We start from the raw sequence: 12,503 nt of genomic DNA, 5'->3' as shown, positions 1-12,503 counted from the left end.
GCTCTGATATACCTTGTCAACTGTAAGGCCTTATATAGACCAGGACATGTTTTATTACTTTTTAATACATTTGAAAAGATTTCTAATTTTATTTCTTATTTATTTACAAGGCCTCAACATAACAAAATGTAAAACAAGTGAAATGGTCTGAAGGCTTCCAGAATGCATTATAGTGTTATCCATTAATAATTTTATTTCTTATCCTCATTGAATAAAGCTGAGATTCATCTGAAATTCATGAGAAGAGATTTGTTGGCAGACTGTAAATGTTTTTGATCAAAGCTGTACTTTTAAGCCAAAAATGTAATTGAGTCCATAAGGTTAGGATTGAAGAAGCTGCACAAAAGTATTCCTTGTTTTTTCCACATAATATGCTTATATAGAGCATCATAGGCTATTATTAGCGGAAATAAATATTTATTTATTCCTTTTTTATTTATTCCTCTGATATGGATTTTCCAATATGTATCTGATCCCCAATATCAAAAGGCGTAACATCTCATTCTTGCACTTTCTCTGACTTCTATCTAAGTGTAGCAGGTGATAGATAGAGATCTCACTTCAGCTTATATCCTACCCAGAAGGGACAGGCAGTGTGAGTTTTGGCACAGTGTAGATCATACTTTCTTTTCTTTAGAGATCACTTCTCAGCAGTCATCTAATAATCATTCCAGGCAAGGTTACAATGAAAGCTAACCTGTAAAGCTGGCCATACATATTAGAGGTGTGCTGGTTAAACCTACAGACCAGAAAGGCATACTCTGGTGTTAGGGAGGAGAAGGATCTGGTTTGTTGGATTTAAACTGCCCAATCCTTCACCCCAATAGGAACCTGGCTATGGCTTTATCTGCTCTTTCCATTCATTGCTGATGTTCCTTGTTCTTGCAGAACAGTAAAAATTTCATTTTCCATCCAAAATAAAACTTAAAGGGGTTATCCACCATAAGATGATTTTAGTACGTACCTGCCAGACAGTAATGGACAGGCTTAGGAAGGATCTGTGTTTGTCTTGGGGCTAAATGGCTATGTTGTGAGATTACCATTAGTGTTGAGCGGCATAGGCCATATTCGAATTTGCGATATTTCACGAATATATGGACGAATATTCGTAATTTGCTAAATTCGCATATTCGTAATATTCCCGTTTTATTTTCGCATATGCGAAAATTAGCATATGCTAAAATTACCATAATGATGTGGCTATCTTTTTGTGAACTGGACATTTCCTGTTCCCTTCCAACTGCAGTCCTTCTGCTCTCCAATCATGCTGTCTGTGATAATTACCACCAATCAAGATGGATTTGATAGTGAGCTCCCTCTTTGACATGATGTATCTTACCTGCCACTGCCAGGTCAACGCTGGTAGGGCTGCCGCCTGTACTCCCATGCTGCTCGTTCTCATTATCCAGTGGGCGGGGGGGAGTGGTTGGTTGTGTGCGCTCACTCATGCAGCCTTGTCCATGAGTCATGGACAAGTGTGACGCTGTCGCAGGACTCGTTGGTGTCCCTATAGGTATGGGGACCCTTAGTGGTGGGATTTTCAGGGGCCACCTTTTGTATTAAACATCAAAAATTTTGTAAAGAAGCTAATTTCAGAAGGTTGATGTTGGTTTTAAATTGAAAGACATATCCGAAGGCTGCTCTTGATTTTCCTCCCTTAAAGGAGTTGTCTGGTGAAAAATAACTTATCCCCTATCCAAGGATAGGGGATAAGTTATAGATCGCACGGGGAGGGGGGGGGATGAGCTCTGGGGCCCCCCGAGATCTCCTGCATGGGGTCCTGGCAGTGGGCTGGAAGAGGGGCATGCCGTACAGGCCGACACGCCCCTCCATGTACATCATAGAGATACATGGAGGGGGTGTGCTGGCCGTGGTATGGACGTTAGCTCCGGCACACTGCCGGGGCCCCGTGCAGGAGATTTTTGGATAGGGGATAAGTTATTTTTCAACAGACTATTCCTTTAAGCCACAGTGTAGTATTTGTCCCTTTTACTTGTTATTCCCTGTGCATCCTTATACCCCTGGAGTTATCTCCTAAATGGGCACTGTCAGAACTGTCAAAACTTTTTATATGTTGTACTACCAAAAACTAAAGAAAACAGCTCCAAAACGCTTTAAACACTCTTCTCTGATCTTGTGACATTTTCCTTATGGCGTTTATAGGTTACAGCAGTTATTAATACTATTGTGAACAATACACCTAAGCCAAAGGCTAAGCACATTCAGTGAATGATCAATACATAACACTGATTTTTTCAAATACTTTTTATTTCTTACAAGTTAACCCTTTTTTTTATTGCCAAATCCAAGGTCAAAAACGTATTGACATGGTCTTTACAACCTTCCTATGAGCTCAGATAGGAAGCATACTTTGGATGTTTTAAATAATTGCAATGAGTTAAACATTTCCACGGGAAAACTAAGAAAATGCTTTTAAGATGGTATTTTAAACCTGTTCACATAGCAAAAAAAAAATTTTCTCTTCAGACCTATGCTGGAGAGGTTGCAGTCATTGGGATACTTATTTGTTTGTTTAATAAATCATCTCATGAGGAATAAAACCTGATAGTTAAAAAAAATAGTATTCTAATATGTACAGATAGATTTATGATTATTCTCTAAGGTTTTTTCCATATTGCAAGATTCTTGGACACATTTAAGCCTGCAAAAGTTTTACTTGTAGCATTACTCAAAGGCCAACTGGTAGTAACATCTTGTGAATAATGCACAGTGTGTGAAAAGAAAAGGTTACATTTACAGAACATTAGGTCATTAGAGTCACAAGATACTGACAATTTCTCCTATACTTGCTGCCTGCCGGCCTGCCCTGATATGTGTGCCTACCTGCTCCTCTAACAATGTCACCTCATAAATACTGACCCTTCTGCAGCAAGTTAAAGGTCATCTGCAGCGTTTTAACACTTATCCCCTATCAGCAGGATGGGGGGATAAGTGTTTGATCGTGGGGGGTCCAACTGTTGGGACAGTTGCGATCTCCTGAACGGGGGCCCCCGCAATAGCACTCAGCGAGAGTGCTAATGCAGGTAGCATTGACCTAGAGAGGTAGACGGTACGCCCCCTCCACGCCCCCTCCCCATACAGCTCTATGGAGGAGGCATGTCGGCCGCAACATCACGCTGCAGCCGGCACGCCTCCTGCACGGGTGAGTCTTGGCAGAGCCCCATGCAGAAGATCGCGGTGGGTCCCGTCGGTCGGACCCCCGCGATCAAACACGTATCCCTTATCCTGCGGATAGGGGATAAGTTGTGTTCGGCCACAGATGGCCTTTAAGGCCACCTAAGCCATATGAAAGCTACTATAACGCTCATATTAATGGCCCTTAATAGTAATGACCCCTAATAGCATCTATCAGCAGATCATCATGTCCTAACCTGCTTTCAGATACCCCATGTACTGATTATGGGGGTTTTAAACTCTGCAGGGTGGTTTTCAGTGCTGCATAGTATGTTGTTATCTAGCATATGTGACATGACACCCTAAAACCATTCCAGCAAATGGACATAGGGACGGGCTGCACCTCAATGGGGAGGGTGCAGCTGTGCTTGGGGAGAAGGTGGCTAGAAGAGTGGGGGAGTGCTTAAACTAGGGAAGAACCTACAACATAGAGGGGGGAAGATAGTGTAGATAGAGAGGGGGACTTATTAATGTACCTGGGGGTGGAGCGGAGGGAGGGGTTAGAATAGTTAATAGGGATAGGCTTCATAGGAAGAAAAAACATACACCATCGAATAGCATGTTGACTAATGCCAGAAGTCTGTCCAATAAAACTGAAAAACTGGAATTGCTTATGTCTGAGGAGAATTATGACATAGTGGGTATAACAGAGACTTGGTTGGACGATAGCTGTGACTGGGCGGTCAATATACAGGGTTATAGTCTATTCAGGAAGGATCGGACAAAAATGGAAAGGGGGAGGAGTTTGTCTTTATGTAAAGTCCAGTCTGAAGGCCGCACTGCGGGAGGATAAACGAGAGGCAAACTATATTGTGGAGTCATATGGGTAGAAATATATGGAGATGAAAATAAAAAAATTCTGATAGGGGTTTGCTATAAGCCACCAAACATAATGGAAGAGGCAGAAGATCAATTACCGAGGCAAATAAACAAGGCAGCAAATCAGAATGAGGTGATAATAATGGGGGACTTTAACTATCCTGATATAAACTGGAAGACTGAGACCTATGAATATTATAAAGGAAACAGGTTTCTGACTATAGCTAAAGACAATTATCTGTCCCAAAATAAAGACACAAAGACCAATTGCCAAAGAGAGTAAAACTAACTCAAAAATGTTCTTTAACTATATAAATCACAAAACAGTCAAAAATGAAAGTGTTGGCCCTTTAAAAAATGATGAGGAAGAAATTATAAACAAGGTTCATGAAAAAGCTAATATATTGAACAAATTCTTCTCCACTGTATTCACAGAGCAAAATGAAATGCCAGTCAGTCAGTCTAGGGTCCTATTCTATTTAATATATTCATTAATGACCTTGTAGAGGGGTTGAATAGTAAAGTAGAAATCATTATAGAGGACAGTGCACTATTACAAATGGATCTGGATAGGTTGGAGGTTTGGGCTGGGAAGTGGCAGATGAGGTTCAACACTGATAAATGTAAGACAATGCACATGGGGAAGAAAAATCTGGGCTGGGATTATGTATTAAATGGAAGAACACTTGGGATGACTGATGTGGAAAAGGACTTAGGAGTCTTAGTTAACAGTAAATTTAGCTGTAGTGATCAGTGTCGGACAGCTGCTGCCAAGGCTAATAAAATCATGGGGTGCATCAATAGGGGCATAGATGCCCACGACAAAGAAATAATTCTACCACTGTACAAATCACAAGTCCGACCACACATAGAATACTGTGTACAGTACTGGGCACCAGTGTACAAGAAAGATATAGTGGTGCTGGAGAGGGTTCAAAGATGGGCAACCAGGGTAATACGGGGAATGGGAGGACTACAGTACCAGAAAGATTATCAGAATTAGGGTTATTTAGTTTAGAAAAAAGAAGGCTTAGGGGAGACCTAATAACTATGTATAAATATGTCAGGGGACCGTACACAGATCTCTCCCATGATCTATTTATACCCAGGACTGTATCTATAACAAGGGGCATCCTCTATGTCTTGAGAAAAGAAAGTTTGAAAGAAAGAGCAGTGAGACTGTGGAATTCTCTCCTGGAGGAGGTAATCATGAGGAACTCTGTAAAAGAGTTCAAAAGGGGTCTGGATGCATTTTGAGAATAATAACATTGCTGGTTATGGATACTAGATTTATAGGGACAGAACGTTGATCCAGGGATTTATTCTGACTGCCATATTGGAGTTGGGAAATAATTTTTACCTCTAGTTTGAGGTTTTTGCCTTCCTCTGCATCAACTCAGTAGGGACTCATTAGGGATAAAGGTTAAACTTGATGGACTCTTGTCTTTTTTTCAACCTTATGAACTATGTAACCATGTACTAAAACTAGTGCTCTTTTCCTTAAAGGGGTATTCCGGAGAGAAAAAAAAAAAAACTTTTTCATAGTAACTGGCTTCAGAAAGATAAAGATTTGTAAATGACTTCTAATGATAACAATCTCAATCCTACCAGTACTTATTAGCTACTAAATTTGAGTTGTTCTTTTCTGTCTGAAAACAGTGCTTCCTGCTGACACTTGCCTATCTGTCTTATGAACTGTCCAGAGTAGGAGCAAATCCCCATAGCAAACCTCTCCTGCTCTGGACAGTTTCTGAGACAGACAGAGGTATCAGTAGAGAGCACTGTGGTCAGACAGAAAAGAAAAACTCAACTTCAGCAGCTGATAAGTACGCGTAGAATTAGACAGTTGGTAGGATTAGACAGTTGATATGAAAAAAAAAATTTCCACTGGAATACCCCTTTAATGAGCCCTGCTGTGTGCCCAAACAGTTTATGGTCACATATGGGGTACTGCGATGCTGAGGAGAAAAAGGGTAACATATTTTGGGTTGCTTATATACTATGGGCAAAAATTGGGCAAAATTTTGGGGCATAAATTGAAATGTAAAATTTTCCTCAAAAACTAGAGATGAGTGAATTTTTGAAAAATTAGATTCGGCTGATTTGCCAAAAATTTTTAGTTTGCATCGAATTTGTATTAAAAATGGCTATTTCTGGCCTACAAAGAGCCTCAATAGGGGTGTAGAACACTTTGCCTTGCTGTAACACACATAATACCATTATTCAGTATGACATGCAGAAACGAGGCGTCGCTATTAAAATCATTGTCACAGAGCGGCACAATGACAGAGCTTGGAGGTGGCATCAGTATGAGGAGACCTTATAGTGGCTGAATGAAACAGCCTGGAGTTGGCGGCAGCATGAGGAGACCATATAGTGGCTGAATTACACAGCCTGGAGTTGGCGGCAGCATGAGGAGGCATATAGTGGCTGAATGACACAGCCTGGAAGTGGCGGCAGCATGAGACCATATAGTGGCTGAATGACACAGACTGGAGTTGGTGGCAGCATGGGGAGGCCATATAGTGGCTGAATGACACAGTCTGGATTTGGCGGCAGCAAGAGCAGACCATATAGTGGCTGAATGACACAGCCTCGAGGTGGCGGAAGCATGAGGAGAACATATGGTGGCAGAATGAGACACCCTGGAGCTGGCATCAGCATGAGGAGAACATATGGTGGTAGAATGAGACAGCCTGGAGGTGTCATCAGCAGCATTAGGCGTCCTGAAAGTGATGTGGTTGCTGGCAATACCAGCACCCAGTGACGAAGGTGGGAGAAAAAAGGAGAACTTGGCATCAGATGTGTGGCATGAGGCAGGTGGCAGGATCAGAATAGTAGCTGAGGCAGGTAGGCAGCAGAAAACGGTCTATTTTTCGAAAAGTGTTAGTATTGAGTAAATGCATTACGTAAAACTTAACTTTTAATAATATTCTTAGGATAAAATATATGTACCCAAATTTTTTTGAAATCAAACAAAAGGAAAGGTGTGCAAAAAACACCATGTTCCACCTACACCACCAAGTATTGATGTGATGCAAAGACCTCTAATAGGTGGAAGGGAACAATGCATGGTTCATTGTAACTGGTGGGGTAAAAACTTCCCCTTTAAGGCTCTACTCTTGCCTTATTAATTCCCTTCTTGGCCCCACACAGGAAACTCTCCCTATTTCCACCTAAAAACCCTGGGAAATGGCAGTGTTTGTAGGGGGAAATAGGGAGAGGTTCCTGTGTGGGGCTGCCCTTTTTTGGGTGAGTAACACTTGCCAAGAAGGGAATTAATAATGTGAGAGTAGGGCCTCACAGGGGAAGTTTTTAACCCCCATAGGTTGCAATGAACCATATGTTGTTCCCTTCTACATATTAGAGGTTTTTGCATCACATCAATACTTGGTGGTTTAGGTGGCACATGGTATTTTTTGCACACCTTTACTTTTGTTTGATTTAAAAAAAACTGTGGGTACATATATTTTATCCTAAGAAAAGTCAAGTTTTAGCTAATGCATATCCTCAATACTGACTTGTGGTCTGATGCTGAGGAATATCTGTAACTGGGGAGCAGCACCTTAAAATTGTTTAGCACTATCCATATTTGTGAAATGTTGGTGTGGCACCATGTTCAATCTACTCTGATGCATCAGGCATTGGTGGGTGGAAATCCTGGCTGATCCATGCCTGATTCATCTTCACAAAGGTCAGTCTCTTCACATTTTTCATTGACAGATGAGCTCTCCTTGGGGTTACTATGGTCCACGCCGCACTAAACACCAACTCTGATGGCACACTACTGGCCGGGCAGGACAGCTTTTCCAGGGCAAACTCTGCTAGTTGTGGCCACAAATCAAGTTTGTCTGCCCAGAAGTCCAGCAGATCTTCAAGGTGTGTTGGTATGGTCATGTCAAGTGTCATACTTATTGTAGGCCCCAAAAATGAATCACTATATTTAATAGCATAATTTGTCTTCCATGTTGTATGTTCTAAATAGACCACAGTGTATTCTAACGTTCTTCTATAAAAGTGCCAGTCTGGGAGAATAATACTTGTTGACTCTTTAGATATTTATGGCTGTTTAGATAAGACAGATACAAGGCCTAGTTAGCCAGTCTTGTGAATGTTATTCTGACTAACAATTACTCATTTGACTGGACAGAATTTACACATCTGTGTGACAGATACCTCCCTGGTGTTCTTATCTCTCCAAAAAATTTGGATGTCTAGGTAGGCTCCAAGATGTCTATGAGAATCCAGGTTTTAATTACTAATATATGTCAAAAATAATCCCTGAATTTTTAATTATGGCTCCATATGTCAAGTGTGGAATGTGGGTTTGAGACCAGTTATTGACAGTTAACCCTTAATGGTAATGATGCCTATTGTTTATGAAATAGCACCCCCTAATGTATGGGTAGTTGACATTACACTGACAGGACAGGCATTATGGGTGATATGCTCAATGCATTCTGGGTATTATAGTGATGTCATAGTCATTACCATATGTACACACCCAACCTACATTCATTGGGGAGGGTGTGTCTAACTAATTAAAAAGTTTGGTAAACCAGATGTTAGGAACTGGAAAGAACACACAAAGACACAAAGGAAAGAGGTCCAACAAGGTGGAAAAGCCATGTGAGACCCCAGCAAGCTGGACTGATCACATGTTACCAGACCAATGGCTATCCATGACGATGAGATGGACAGTTCAGTGTTCCTAAGAACCGAAGCAAGGTTCTTACATAGACTTGGTAAGATATACAAAAATGGTATTCCATTTAATTAAGACCAATTTGGATAATGTGGATGGAATTATACCATTTAGATTGGCGAATAAATTAATTATATAAAATAATGAATTATCTCCATATTGAGATTATAGTTTAAGGATATTTGTGAGCCTTCATTCCAACTGCAGAAGAATCATAATCTATCAAAGCATTAAATTACTGCTTATACATATTGATAGAATTCCTACTCACCAAACTAAGTGTCATAAGTATATTTCCCACACAGGAAATTTGTTTAAAGTTCTTCCTCCTAAAATATATTCTAGCTCTCTAGCGAGATCTAGCGAGATCATAAAACTCTGCTATTTGTCTTAATGTCTTACCAAGATCATGTATAGAAAATAGTCCAGAATGGGGTGGAAGCATATCATAGTTCTTCCATGTTTATTTCCTTAGATAGATTTGCCCATTCATGGAATCATGTGATTTGTAGTTGGTTAGAAGCTTGTAATGTTTACTAATATATCTAATTGATATTCATTAGCATAAATCATTGTGTTTATTACTCATTTATGTTTATAACCTTATAACCAACAAATCTGCATATTTTTCTATTACCTGTGTATTATTGTATATTGCAAAACTACATCCTTAAGCGTTAATGTCATGACTTCATAAAAAGAACTTGTTGATATCTCAGGAAATAGTCGGACTCAGATGGGAATTGTATTGATTGGCTTTGTCTACAATTCACCAGGTTATAATTTTGATATTTTTAATAATTTATATTAATTAATTAATATTTTTATGACCATAATTCATAATTGAATTATTACCGCACAACACAAGGTATGCCATCACCTGCTGGTTCAGGTCCTACTCCAGGTCTAACTGCTGCTAATGAGTTGCTTCACTGTGTGGATGAAGAAAGCTACTCATCAGCGACTGTAGACTCAGGCTGCTGCTGATGGAGCTGGTACTGCTCCTGCCACCCCACCCCTCCCCAGCAACCAGGGCAGTGGAAGGTGAGCGCAGAGGGCCCCAGAGCTGCAAGAGGATGGATGGTGACGCAGATAGGCATCGGCCAACAGACTATGTAGGATGTCTCTGTAGTAGGTCCGTTTGTCATCCCTCTAAGTGGATGTAAAAAAAGGCCCCCATTTTGTGGCGATAGCAAGGGTCCAATAAGGTGGAGAGCAAGAAGTCACCCCGCTGCCGAATGGTGACAATTCGGTGGTCACTAGGCAAGCAAGTGAGCATGCATTGTGCCATTTGTCCAAGTGACTCAGAGGGACTTCTTGCCTCCATCTCCACTGCATACTGCCACTATGTGTCTTGGTCCTCTGTCTCACCTTCCTCATAACCCTCTAGCTCCTGTAGCTGCTCCTGCTCCTCCTCTCCTGTCAGATGACTAGAAAAATGGCCCATCTCGTGAAACCTAAACTGTGACCCTTCTCCCCTCCTGCTTTCCTCCTACTCCTCCTCCCCTTCTCCTTCTCCTCCCCCTCCTCCTCCCCCCTCAGCCCCCACAGTGCTCATGTGGCTGTGAGATGTAGGCGCTATGTCTCCAGTGCCCTGACCAGCCATCGTTTCCAACACGTGTTGTAGTAAATGAAGCAGTGGAATGATGTCGTTCATCCCGTAATCCTGGTGACTGACTAATAATGTGGCTTCCTCAAAGGGCCTGAGCATACGGCAGGTGTCACATATGAGCTGTCACATAGTCAGTCCAACATATGGAGGGAGGAATTCCAACATGTGGAAACGTCGCAAATCATACTATGTTGGGGGATACCGTTCTGATGCTGCAGCTCAAGGAGGGTGTGCTTTGCGGTGTACGAGTGGCTGAAGTGCATGCAAAGTTTCCTTCCCATTTTTAGGCATTCTTGCAGATAGGGGGAACACTTCAGGAACCGCTTGACAACCAGATTGAACACGTCTGCCATGCAGGGCGCATGCCTCAGGCTCCCTTGTCGCAGTGCAGACAAGATGTTCTTCCCGCTGTCGGTCGCCATGGTTCCCATTTCCAATTTTCGTGGAGTAAGCCATGATTTGATTTCTTGATGAATGACATTTAGCAGTTCCTCCCCTGTGTGACTCCGTTCGCCAAGGCAAACCATGTGAAGAACAGTGTGACACTGCTGTGGCCTGCACACACGGTATGCTGGAGGGGCACTGAGACTTGTCCGTGCAGTGGAGGCTGAGGACATAGTGGAGGATGAAGAGGCGGAGTCGCACACTGTCACAGGACCAACTGCCTGAGAGCATGGAGGAAGAAGCAGGTGACTTGTCCAAGTTGCTGTTGTGGCTTTGCAGGAACCACATTTACCCAGTGGGCCGTAAAGGACAATGCTGCCGTGCACTTTGGTACACATCGACAGGCTCAAGGACTGGACCCCCTTCTCTTCCACAAAATTGTGCAGGGCTGGTACTGCCTTCTTCACAAAAAAATGACGGCTTGGGACTCTACACCTCGGCTCGGCACAAGCCATCAGTTCTCTAAAAGGTGCACCACCACTTGAAAAGGGAGGGTCTGCAGCACCAGCAACTTGGACAGGAGCACATTCAGCTTCTGCACAGTTGGATGAGTGGGCACATACTGTTGTCTCTTGGACATGGCTTCGCCGATGGATTGCTGGCGGATTGACTGACTCGAAGTAGGAGGAGCAAGAACATCTGGAGCGACAGAAGGAGGGTATGACACACAGCTCCCTTCGGCTGAGATGGTGGAGCCTTGGCTGGCTGAAACAAGGGGCTGCGTGCCACTGGGTGATGCAGCAGGCTGGACCACCACATCGGAGCCATGGTTCTCCCAGGCCACTTTATGGTGACGCTGCATATGTTGGCGCAGGGCCATGGTGCCAACATTGGGACCTGGGACCCGCTTCACCTTCTGCTGACACGTCTTGCATGTGGCCAGGTTAACCTCCTCCGCATGCTTGATGAAAAACTGCCACACCGCCGAGTAGCTGATTTTCCTACCAACAGTCCGCACTAATTGGCTGCTACTTCCGCCGACTCCATGAACCCACCGACTGTTGACTGGAGGTATCAGATGTCACTTGTGATGAAGTGGATGACCGTGTTAACCAATCAATGACGGCAGATGGGTTGCTGGTTGAGACATGACTGCTAGCTGATACCGGGAGTTCATACTGACATACTTAGTGCGTACATGAGAGGAGTACAATACGCTCCACTACGTTTAAAACAGTATTTGTCTACAACACCAGCAGGTGTGTACTTTTGTCTGGCCTTTCACAGTATCTAGGCCCTTAAGACTTTAACAGGAACAAAATAGTACACCACTTAGATGTACGCACAGGTTACACTTAATAGAGGACAATATGCTTTTAGTGCTTTGCTCACCCTAACAGTCTGCCTACTATTAGCTTTTCAGTTGTTGTACACACCACTGCTGCAGCACACAGTCGCTGTGTACTACACCCAAAATTGCACTTTCTCTCTCAATCTCACTCCCTTCCCTATCAGTGATTCTAGGCTGAATTTGGGCTTGAGGTGAATCGCTGCTGTAAAAGCTTTTCTGTGCAACCCACACTGCTCTCTGTCCCTCTCTGCAATAGAACTCTGATGTGACTGGCAGGTCAATTGCTGCTGTAAAAATGCTTTAGTGTGCAACACACACTGTTCTCTTTCCCCCTCTCTGTAATAGAACGCTGATGTGACTGGGAGGTGAATCGCTGCTGTAAAAATGCTTTTCTGTGCAACACACACTGCTGTCTGTCCCTCTCTCGGTAATAGAAC

Source organism: Hyla sarda, chromosome 7 (genome assembly GCF_029499605.1).
Source record: "Hyla sarda isolate aHylSar1 chromosome 7, aHylSar1.hap1, whole genome shotgun sequence".
Classification (NCBI taxonomy): domain Eukaryota; kingdom Metazoa; phylum Chordata; class Amphibia; order Anura; family Hylidae; genus Hyla; species Hyla sarda.
This window is presented reverse-complemented; position numbering follows the sequence as displayed.